Raw genomic sequence first — 12702 nt, forward strand, 5'->3', positions numbered from 1 at the left:
ATAAGAAGCAAAGCTAAAGATGCTTCAAACGTTACCCGATGTCATGGACAGGTGCCCAGGAAAAGATGAGCAAATTTGTTGATGAAATCACGAGATTAAGTTTGTGAATCTTTTATGCTGATCGTCCAGTGTATATTTATGACATTACATTGATCTGATTGATACATTTTGTTAACGAGTTAACGAGGGTTGATGCTGTTAATAGCAATACTTTTACGGTGAACGGCCTGTAACATCCCAACAATGCCGGGGTCTTTGCTGCGAATGTTTGCACTTAACTGTGTGAAACTTTTACGGTGAACGGCCTGTAACATCCCAACAATGCCGGGGTCTTTGCTGCGAATGTTTGCACTTAACTGTGTGAAACTTTTACGGTGAACGGCCTGTAACATCCCAACAATGCCGGGGTCTTTGCTGCGAATGTTTGCACTTAACTGTGTGAAACTTTTACGGTGAACGGCCTGTAACATCCCAACAATGCCGGGGTCTTTGCTGCGAAACTTTGCACTTTACTGTGTGAAACTTTTACGGTGAACGGCCTGTAACATCCCAACAATGCCGGGGTCTTTGCTGCGAAACTTTGCACTTAACTGTGTTAAACTTTTACGGTGAACGGCCTGTAACATCCCAACAATGCCGGGGTCTTTGCTGCGAATGTTTGCACTTAACTGTGTGAAACTTTTACGGTGAACGGCCTGTAACATCCCAACAATGCCGGGGTCTTTGCTGCGAATGTTTGCACTTAACTGTGTGAAACTTTTACGGTGAACGGCCTGTAACATCCCAACAATGCCGGGGTCTTTGCTGCGAAACTTTGCACTTAACTGTGTGAAACTTTTACGGTGAACGGCCTGTAACATCCCAACAATGCCGGGGTCTTTGCTGCGAATGTTTGCACTTAACTGTGTTAAACTTTTACGGTGAACGGCCTGTAACATCCCAACAATGCCGGGGTCTTTGCTGCGAATGTTTGCACTTAACTGTGTGAAACTTTTACGGTGAACGGCCTGTAACATCCCAACAATGCCGGGGTCTTTGCTGCGAAACTTTGCACTTTACTGTGTGAAACTTTTACGGTGAACGGCCTGTAACATCCCAACAATGCCGGGGTCTTTGCTGCGAATGTTTGCACTTAACTGTGTGAAACTTTTACGGTGAACGGCCTGTAACATCCCAACAATGCCGGGGTCTTTGCTGCGAATGTTTGCACTTAACTGTGTGAAACTTTTACGGTGAACGGCCTGTAACATCCCAACAATGCCGGGGTCTTTGCTGCGAAACTTTGCACTTAACTGTGTGAAACTTTTACGGTGAACGGCCTGTAACATCCCAACAATGCCGGGGTCTTTGCTGCGAATGTTTGCACTTAACTGTGTTAAACTTTTACGGTGAACGGCCTGTAACATCCCAACAATGCCGGGGTCTTTGCTGCGAATGTTTGCACTTAACTGTGTGAAACTTTTACGGTGAACGGCCTGTAACATCCCAACAATGCCGGGGTCTTTGCTGCGAAACTTTGCACTTTACTGTGTGAAACTTTTACGGTGAACGGCCTGTAACATCCCAACAATGCCGGGGTCTTTGCTGCGAATGTTTGCACTTAACTGTGTGAAACTTTTACGGTGAACGGCCTGTAACATCCCAACAATGCCGGGGTCTTTGCTGCGAAACTTTGCACTTTACTGTGTGAAACTTTTACGGTGAACGGCCTGTAACATCCCAACAATGCCGGGGTCTTTGCTGCGAAACTTTGCACTTTACTGTGTGAAACTTTTACGGTGAACGGCCTGTAACATCCCAACAATGCCGGGGTCTTTGCTGCGAATGTTTGGACTTAACTGTGTGAAACTTTTACGGTGAACGGCCTGTAACATCCCAACAATGCCGGGGTCTTTGCTGCGAAACTTTGCACTTAACTGTGTGAAACTTTTACGGTGAACGGCCTGTAACATCCCAACAATGCCGGGGTCTTTGCTGCGAATGTTTGCACTTAACTGTGTGAAACTTTTACGGTGAACGGCCTGTAACATCCCAACAATGCCGGGGTCTTTGCTGCGAATGTTTGCACTTAACTGTGTGAAACTTTTACGGTGAACGGCCTGTAACATCCCAACAATGCCGGGGTCTTTGCTGCGAATGTTTGCACTTAACTGTGTGAAACTTTTACGGTGAACGGCCTGTAACATCCCAACAATGCCGGGGTCTTTGCTGCGAAACTTTGCACTTAACTGTGTTAAACTTTTACGGTGAACGGCCTGTAACATCCCAACAATGCCGGGGTCTTTGCTGCGAAACTTTGCACTTTACTGTGTGAAACTTTTACGGTGAACAGCCTGTAACATCCCAACAATGCCGGGGTCTTTGCTGCGAAACTTTGCACTTAACTGTGTTAAACTTTTACGGTGAACGGCCTGTAACATCCCAACAATGCCGGGGTCTTTGCTGCGAATGTTTGCACTTAACTGTGTGAAACTTTTACGGTGAACGGCCTGTAACATCCCAACAATGCCGGGGTCTTTGCTGCGAATGTTTGCACTTAACTGTGTTAAACTTTTACGGTGAACGGCCTGTAACATCCCAACAATGCCGGGGTCTTTGCTGCGAATGTTTGCACTTAACTGTGTGAAACTTTTACGGTGAACGGCCTGTAACATCCCAACAATGCCGGGGTCTTTGCTGCGAAACTTTGCACTTTACTGTGTGAAACTTTTACGGTGAACGGCCTGTAACATCCCAACAATGCCGGGGTCTTTGCTGCGAATGTTTGCACTTAACTGTGTGAAACTTTTACGGTGAACGGCCTGTAACATCCCAACAATGCCGGGGTCTTTGCTGCGAAACTTTGCACTTTACTGTGTGAAACTTTTACGGTGAACGGCCTGTAACATCCCAACAATGCCGGGGTCTTTGCTGCGAATGTTTGGACTTAACTGTGTGAAACTTTTACGGTGAACGGCCTGTAACATCCCAACAATGCCGGGGTCTTTGCTGCGAAACTTTGCACTTAACTGTGTGAAACTTTTACGGTGAACGGCCTGTAACATCCCAACAATGCCGGGGTCTTTGCTGCGAATGTTTGCACTTAACTGTGTGAAACTTTTACGGTGAACGGCCTGTAACATCCCAACAATGCCGGGGTCTTTGCTGCGAATGTTTGCACTTAACTGTGTGAAACTTTTACGGTGAACGGCCTGTAACATCCCAACAATGCCGGGGTCTTTGCTGCGAATGTTTGCACTTAACTGTGTGAAACTTTTACGGTGAACGGCCTGTAACATCCCAACAATGCCGGGGTCTTTGCTGCGAAACTTTGCACTTAACTGTGTTAAACTTTTACGGTGAACGGCCTGTAACATCCCAACAATGCCGGGGTCTTTGCTGCGAAACTTTGCACTTTACTGTGTGAAACTTTTACGGTGAACAGCCTGTAACATCCCAACAATGCCGGGGTCTTTGCTGCGAAACTTTGCACTTAACTGTGTTAAACTTTTACGGTGAACGGCCTGTAACATCCCAACAATACCGGGGTCTTTGCTGCGAATGTTTGCACTTAACTGTGTGAAACTTTTACGGTGAACGGCCTGTAACATCCCAACAATGCCGGGATCTTTGCTGCGAATGTTTGCACTTAACTGTGTTAAACTTTTACGGTGAACGGCCTGTAACATCCCAACAATGCCGGGGTCTTTGCTGCGAAACTTTGCACTTAACTGTGTGAAACTTTTACGGTGAACGGCCTGTAACATCCCAACAATGCCGGGGTCTTTGCTGCGAAACTTTGCACTTAACTGTGTGAAACTTTTACGGTGAACGGCCTGTAACATCCCAACAATGCCGGGGTCTTTGCTGCGAAACTTTGCACTTAACTGTGTGAAACTTTTACGGTGAACGGCCTGTAACATCCCAACAATGCCGGGGTCTTTGCTGCGAATGTTTGCACTTAACTGTGTGAAACTTTTACGGTGAACGGCCTATAACATCCTAACAATGCTGGGGTCTTTGCTGTGAAACTTTGTACTTAACTGTGTGAAACTTTTACGGTGAACGGCCTGTAACATCCCAACAATGCCGGGGTCTTTGCTGCGAAACTTTGCACTTAACTGTGTGAAACTTTTACGGTGAACGGCCTGTAACATCCCAACAATGCCGGGGTCTTTCCTGCGAATGTTTGCACTTAACTGTGTGAAACTTTTACGGTGAACGGCCTGTAACATCCCAACAATGCCGGGGTCTTTGCTGCGAAACTTTGCACTTTACTGTGTGAAACTTTTACGGTGAACGGCCTGTAACATCCCAACAATGCCGGGGTCTTTGCTGCGAATGTTTGCACTTAACTGTGTGAAACTTTTACGGTGAACGGCCTGTAACATCCCAACAATGCCGGGGTCTTTGCTGCGAAACTTTGCACTTTACTGTGTGAAACTTTTACGGTGAACGGCCTGTAACATCCCAACAATGCCGGGGTCTTTGCTGCGAAACTTTGCACTTAACTGTGTGAAACTTTTACGGTGAACGGCCTGTAACATCCCAACAATGCCGGGGTCTTTGCTGCGAATGTTTGGACTTAACTGTGTGAAACTTTTACGGTGAACGGCCTGTAACATCCCAACAATGCCGGGGTCTTTGCTGCGAAACTTTGCACTTAACTGTGTGAAACTTTTACGGTGAACGGCCTGTAACATCCCAACAATGCCGGGGTCTTTGCTGCGAATGTTTGCACTTAACTGTGTGAAACTTTTACGGTGAACGGCCTGTAACATCCCAACAATGCCGGGGTCTTTGCTGCGAATGTTTGGACTTAACTGTGTGAAACTTTTACGGTGAACGGCCTGTAACATCCCAACAATGCCGGGGTCTTTGCTGCGAAACTTTGCACTTAACTGTGTGAAACTTTTACGGTGAACGGCCTGTAACATCCCAACAATGCCGGGGTCTTTGCTGCGAATGTTTGCACTTAACTGTGTGAAACTTTTACGGTGAACGGCCTGTAACATCCCAACAATGCCGGGGTCTTTGCTGCGAAACTTTGCACTTAACTGTGTGAAACTTTTACGGTGAACGGCCTGTAACATCCCAACAATGCCGGGGTCTTTGCTGCGAAACTTTGCACTTAACTGTGTGAAACTTTTACGGTGAACGGCCTGTAACATCCCAACAATGCCGGGGTCTTTGCTGCGAAACTTTGCACTTAACTGTGTGAAACTTTTACGGTGAACGGCCTGTAACATCCCAACAATGCCGGGGTCTTTGCTGCGAATGTTTGCACTTTACTGTGTGAAACTTTTACGGTGAACGGCCTGTAACATCCCAACAATGCCGGGGTCTTTGCTGCGAATGTTTGCACTTAACTGTGTGAAACTTTTACGGTGAACGGCCTATAACATCCTAACAATGCTGGGGTCTTTGCTGTGAAACTTTGTACTTAACTGTGTGAAACTTTTACGGTGAACGGCCTGTAACATCCCAACAATGCCGGGGTCTTTGCTGCGAAACTTTGCACTTAACTGTGTGAAACTTTTACGGTGAACGGCCTGTAACATCCCAACAATGCCGGGGTCTTTGCTGCGAAACTTTGCACTTAACTGTGTGAAACTTTTACGGTGAACGGCCTGTAACATCCCAACAATGCCGGGGTCTTTGCTGCGAATGTTTGCACTTAACTGTGTGAAACTTTTACGGTGAACGGCCTGTAACATCCCAACAATGCCGGGGTCTTTGCTGCGAATGTTTGGACTTAACTGTGTGAAACTTTTACGGTGAACGGCCTATAACAACCTAACAATGCTGGGGTCTTTGCTGTGAAACTTTGCACTTAACTGTGTGAAACTTTTACGGTGAACGGCCTATAACATCCTAACAATGCTGGGGTCTTTGCTGTGAAACTTTGTACTTAACTGTGTGAAACTTTTACGGTGAACGGCCTATAACATCCTAACAACGCTGGGGTCTGCTGTGAAACTTTGCAGTTAACTGTGTGAAACTTTTACGGTGAACGGCTTTAAACATCCCTTCGATGGGTATTTATGAAATTTTTACGGTAAACTACCTCTAGGAATGTGAGTGTCTTTGGTTGTTTAGCTTTCAAGTTAAATTAATTTTGTGAAAGTTGTGTTGACAGTGCTTTGCAGTCTTGGGTAAGGCATGGATCAGTGACATGGAGTGAGATGGATCACCAACATTCAAGGTATGTATTATCAAGATTTTTTTTACTCATTTTATGATAAAGATTCTAATGTGGTTTATAAACTTTTATCTCGCAATTCCAGAGTGGGAAGCTCAGAGAAGACAGTTGTCCAAAGAAAAAGGAAAACACGTTTTTCAGTGCTTTTGAGGTAGACATGGTGTTACTAATCAGCACTAAACCAGCTCCCTTTGGTTGTTTTAAGGAGCTGGCATAACCCTTTATTTTTCAAAAAAAATCATTAGAAGTAATTGTAAACTAATAAATCGGGGTAAACATATAAAATGTGTTGCTGTTGTTGAAATTACAATCATTATTGGGCTAGCAATATAGAAGTAAGGCCGATATGTAGTAGTAAAGGACTTCAATATTAGTTTTTGTTCATTTCCCTTACAGCATTTTATAAAAGAAATTTTGCAACAAGCATTTCTTTGGTGAAAGTAAGTTTGATCTGAATGTCTAGAAGGATTAGAGGGATCTTATTTTAAACATAAGTGTGAATCGTTTTATAATCGTTTTATAAGTATGTATGTATGTATGTATGTATGTATGTATGTATGTATGTATGTATGTATGTATGTATGTATGTATGTATGTATGTATGTATGTATGTATGTATGTATGTATGTATGTATGTATGTATGTATGTATGTATGTATGTATGTATGTATGTATGTATGTATGTATGTATGTATGTATGTATGTATGTATGTATGTATGTATGTATGTATGTATGTATGTATGTATGTATGTATGTATGTATGTATGTATGTATGTATGTATGTATGTATGTATGTATGTATGTATGTATGTATGTATGTATGTATGTATGTATGTATGTATGTATGTATGTATGTATGTATGTATGTATGTATGTATGTATGTATGTATGTATGTATGTATGTATGTATGTATGTATGTATGTATGTATGTATGTATGTATGTATGTATGTATGTATGTATGTATGTATGTATGTATGTATGTATGTATGTATGTATGTATGTATGTATGTATGTATGTATGTATGTATGTATGTATGTATGTATGTATGTATGTATGTATGTATGTATGTATGTATGTATGTATGTATGTATGTATGTATGTATGTATGTATGTATGTATGTATGTATGTATGTATGTATGTATGTATGTATGTATGTATGTATGTATGTATGTATGTATGTATGTATGTATGTATGTATGTATGTATGTATGTATGTATGTATGTATGTATGTATGTATGTATGTATGTATGTATGTATGTATGTATGTATGTATGTATGTCAGAACGTAAAGTGCCAAACTGTCACGCGTATGCTGAACCTGGAAGGCATCTGAAGTATCGGAAAACAACGTGCTGGGAGACACCTTGTCCGATCCGCTTAAACATAAATGGTAAGTTGTATTGTTTTTCAAGGGATAAGATAATCAAAGTGTAGATTTTGCTCATAGCGGCAAAAATAACCACATATTCCTAATTTGTCTCTAATAATAGTCAACAGACAATAGGCTGTTGAATAAAGGTCCTAAACGATGCGTTTGTTTTTAATCTAGGTCAAAACGCTGGCCAGAACATTTTTTCGCCTATAATTGCCTTGCTGGCATTTAAAATGTTACTCTTTACTGCTGGCTGGCTACTTGGCTAATTGCCATTTTTCTAGCTCGGTATTCAAAATTTTCATTATGTCTGGCTGGGAGTTTATGAAATAAAGTCGATCTTGCTAGCAGTGAAGAGCGGATATTTTTTTCCCAGGAAAGTTGCTTATTAATGGTAATTGACGTGGGAGCACAGAATCAGTGCTTGGGAAGTCACATATTAAATTTCCAGTTAAAGTGTCGTTGGGTACTCCTGGAAGAGAAACTGGACTCTGATTTTCTCGTTTGTTAAGACGGCCCAGTGTTTGTTAAGCTTGAGATTTGGACTACGTTATCGTTGTTTCTTCCGCAAGGAAATATCAAAAATGACTTTTTTTTCGTTTCCATGGTTTTGAGAAAACACTTCCCAAAGGCATTATATGGTTGTAAACCGAAAGGAGCAGCTCAGTGAAGCTCTTTAACGATGAATAATGGCTGGATTAATGGCAATCTGACGACAAGACCTCGTCCGAGCGGATGCAAAAAGTGACTCTGTGAGTAGAGACAAGTTGTTTTCTCATTAGGCGTTCCTTTCGTGTTAAATACCATCAAGATTGTAATTCCCATCATTTAATCAATGCTCTATTGTAGTGTATTGCACGCCTCTCTTTGTTCATGTGAAATAAAATAGGATTTGTTTAGAATATCAAGATGGAGTTGTAGTCTTTCTTCTCAGCGTCACGGTTAGCTGTCGAGTTTTTCCCGCCATTTCAAGGTGCATCCACTTTGAAAAATTTAGCTTACCTAACTCAAAACAAGCAACTGGATTTCTCTTAGATCTTGTTGTACTTTTTGTGGAAATCAATAATATGCGCCAAGGGACAACGGACCCTTCGAGGCGGTAAAGAAAAGGATTACTCGATCAGATCGCTGTTAATGAAATGAATTAGGGGAGGGTATTTTTTCTGTTCTTTCGGCCAAATGAAAATTCACGGAAAAATATTAAACGAGACAACTTGTTGCTTTCCGCAAAGTTCCGCTGGTGACACCTGTTCAGGGAGGCTGACTAAAGTACCCCTAACATTACAGTGTTCGAGAGCCTGGACCACAGTGATTTAGCTTTCTTTAAACCCGAACATTTGCAACAAACACTTAAGCTTAAGTTAATTCAAGCAGACGCACAGGAGCGAATAGTTTGCAGCAAACATTATATTTCGCCGAAATAGGTAGGTACATAAGCTTATATTCAAGCTTACTTCTCAGAATTAAAAATAATCGTACACTGTAGTAGGATGCAAGGTTGGTAGCATAAGCACTTCACTGGCTTCTGATCAGGGCATTGTAATGGTTTCTTTTGTTTTTGAAGCAATAAAGAAAAATTATCTTGCACCATACAATACCTGCGTTTACTTTACGGAGCATCCCTAAAAAGGGCTTTCCAGCATCAGTACCAAAAGTTTAACATACAGAAAATGCTTTACTAGTTGACACAACTCAACCTAAAAGACTCAACTTATTGATTTTTAATAAAAACAGAGAGCCAGATTTATAAAGCACTCCTGGGTCAATGTGTGATCCAAGTATTGCTGGAATATAAACCCAAAAAACAATATTTATGATTTAAAGTGAAAAAAAAAATTACTTCATGAATCTGAATGTCAGAAAAAAATGTATCATTCAATGAAAATGTCTGTAAGAAAAAATACCAATCATTATCAAATCTCGTTTCCCCACAGGTATACAGGTATAGCATCAAAATAATTACATCAGACCTTTTAAATCATTCAGCAGAATGTTAACTTAAATGTTGCCAGATTACAACATGAAAGCATACACAATGTAGTTGAGGAGCTTGAACAAGTCAGTGCAAAGTTACTGGAGAAAACACAAAGTAACTATAACCCTATTTTGACTGGCAAGTTGTGCATCACCAGTCTCTGCCCCAACCATTCCATTCAAGTGAAAAAAAAATTGTGACCAAACATGTAAATTTAATTTATTTGAAATTGAAAACACACAAATAAGTCAGTTTTTGCAAAATCCAAAAGAAGCTGCAGTTTGAGAATGGGATCATTATAAACCTTTCCCCCTAGAGTCAACCATCACTCTGTAGTCAAGGCTCATTACAAATTTTAACTATATTTGAGCATGCATCAGTGCTAATAAACAACAAAAGGGCTGAAGTGCTAACCCATGTTTAATGAAGGTATCAAGACAATATTATCCTTGACTGTACTCAACTGTTAATACAGGTAGAAATTAAAGGAGCTCAGTCACGGTATTTTGAGTTATTTTGGCCACATACAAAATTACCTTTAAATGGTAAGAAACCTGAAAATAACAGTTTAATAAGATAGAAAAACACCAAAGACAATGATAAACCATAAAGGAACAAGGATGGCTAAGGATGGAGCAGATTAACATGGATTACAAACAACGAATTTGAAAAATTGAGGCTAAATTTTTCAATATGTGCAAACCGTGACTGAGCTCCTTTAAAATGTTGTGAACATTTGTAGCAGAACCAGAATTTGGCAGACATGTTCAGCAGTTTCACAGAGCACTGACCAAGCACTATACACAAGGGTGGTAAACACCTCTATGATCTGACTGAAATGGAAGCTTTCTGTGATCAGCATTCTGCTGGACTGTTTGGTCACTTGCAAAATACATGTATCTACAGTAGTTCAGAGACAAAATGTTTACTTTGCATTTTATCAGGGATATCTGGCATAACATCTTTTTGTGTTTGTGTGCCTGCTAGAAAAACTCTCCAATCCAGAGGGCAAATGGCTCAAATCTCAAAATGAAAGGAGCCAGTCACAGTTCACTGATGTGTACATGGTTCTTGGGTTCAGCCGCCACCCACAGCCATTACTTAACTATGAAAAGACCTTGGTCGACAGACAAGAAGACAGGAGTACAAAAACAAAATTTGTTTAATAAGGGAGGCAATAAACGTGAGATCACATGTTGCTAATAATCATCAACTGGAATTAAATTAGTTAGTCTGAGCCAGCAATTTTTTGGTATTTCCACTTTGTGCCCAACTTAGAAAACAGAAAAATTTGTTGTGGATCATAACAAAATTATTGTCCAATCAATGATTGTAGACAGACGATGAGTCTACTTTGCATTAATACAAGGAGGTAATACCAATAAGAGTTATGATAGAAGTTTCAGTGTTACTGTATACTCCGAGAGCAGAAATGTACAGTGTTTCACCCAAAATTTGCAGAATAGAAAGTTCACACTCTTCATCAAGGAAGACATTTTTTTGCATGCCAAGCACTATCTGGTCCACAAGTTCCGTAGCAAGTACCACTTGGCATATGTGCACTGCAGTTGTGGATGTACAAAGTCACAACAAAATGGAAGTAGTTGATTTGGGAGATGATATCACTAAGAGTCACCACAATGTTCACGTGACCATGGAGGGTGGCACAGTCCGCCCTTGGCAAGGGGCTATTCACGTTCAGCATCTCCTTGGTGTTGTATCCGTTGAAAGAGGAAATTATCACTGCCAAAACCTCCTTCAACATCTCCCTCTGCAATTCAAAGAGTTCAACTGGTCAAATGCTGAAAAAAGTTTTAAGGAATGAAAGTAATCTATGTTTGTAAAAAATGCAGTGTGCTTTAAGAATTTAGCAAGACATAGGACATGAAATGGTTTGTGCTGCTAAGGTATGGCACATAATTTTCAGAACCACCTTGAAGTTTTCACAGGGAAAAAGATTGAAATCCTTCACTCTAATTTTAGAAGGTAGCTAGTTTTGTAACTGTGTAGGAAAATCAAATTTTCAAAAGAGGAGTCTTTAGAAGCAATAAATTGCCTCAAAACTGTAACAGAATCATTCAACCTGTGGTAAATTGTTGAAATTAACTCAAGAAAAACTTCAAAAAAAATTGTCAAAATAATTATGGTTAATAATCTCCTGGTTTTTTCCGTTTTCGAATTCTTAAGTAATGAAGACATTGCATGGTCAGGTGCTATGGCCACTGGTATAGAATTTTATTGGAAGGTGGAAACATCACAAACATGTATTGTGAAGTGGACATAATATAATGAACTATTATCTTTGAAAGTTGCACAATGTAAGTTATTAATGACCTTCTTAACTGTATGTATACAGAATTCTGCTTACCAATTTCTTATTCTTGACTTTTACTGTATGAGCTAAGGTGTATGCCAATGACAGCTCAGCTTGAAGAAAACAAAAACAGTGGAGATGAAGACGACGATGAACCAGAAGAAAGCTCAAATAGAGAGTCAGACAATCGAGGGGATGACAAGTTCGATGATCGATTACAGGAAAAAGGTTGATGACATCAAAGCAAGCAAAATTTGCGGAGCGCTTCTGAATTTACATACCCTGGTCCCAGAGATTTTTCTTGATTTTTCTCCGCACGAGAGAGCTACGAGAGAGCCGCGAAGTGGTGAAAACACGAGTCGCGAAGCGGCGAGAAAGAAAAACGAGGTTTTTCTTTCTCGCCGCTTCGCGAAAAGAAAAATGAAGAAAAACCTCTGGGACTAGGGTAGAATTTAAAAGGAAACGAATCCACCAGAGATCCTTCCATTATATACAAATCCCAAACAGAAACCAATGCAAGGATGTAGCAGAATTTCGCGCCGAATTTGCTGTGCTCCTCTAAGCGCAGGCTAACATCGTCGTCGGCAAACATCAACTGCAATCCATTGATTTTATGCTCATCCTCGACAACCCAGTCTTTCTTCATAAATAACCATTGATAAAAGTGCAAGTATACTGACAAACTGGCCAAGGAAAAAGCACCAACTTGTGGTGAAAAGAGCACAATCAAGCGCAGTTCACACAAACTACCGTTCAATGGCCACTCGATCGCGCTTCCAATCCCCGCAGTAAGTCAGCGGTCAACGTTCTGCGCACGCGTCCTTAAAAAAAGTCCCCAGCCAATCAGCGGTTTT

At 41.0% G+C, this 12702-nt stretch overlaps 1 long non-coding RNA gene across 1 annotated transcript; it reads right to left on the minus strand.

Annotated features, from left to right (window-relative positions):
- Window positions 1-10678: 10678 nt before the first annotated feature.
- On the minus strand, window positions 10679-12701 carry LOC149114087 (uncharacterized). The gene is made up of 2 exons (XR_016206579.1): window positions 11903-12701; window positions 10679-11305 (listed from the first exon to the last, which is right to left on the minus strand). It is a non-coding gene; the product is annotated as an uncharacterized LOC149114087 (long non-coding RNA).
- Between the last annotated feature and the right edge of the window lies 1 nt (window position 12702).

This window comes from Orbicella faveolata, unplaced genomic scaffold (assembly GCF_042242905.1).
Source record: "Orbicella faveolata isolate gen_17 unplaced genomic scaffold, um_ofav_v1 contig_14, whole genome shotgun sequence".
Lineage (NCBI taxonomy): Eukaryota > Metazoa > Cnidaria > Anthozoa > Scleractinia > Merulinidae > Orbicella > Orbicella faveolata.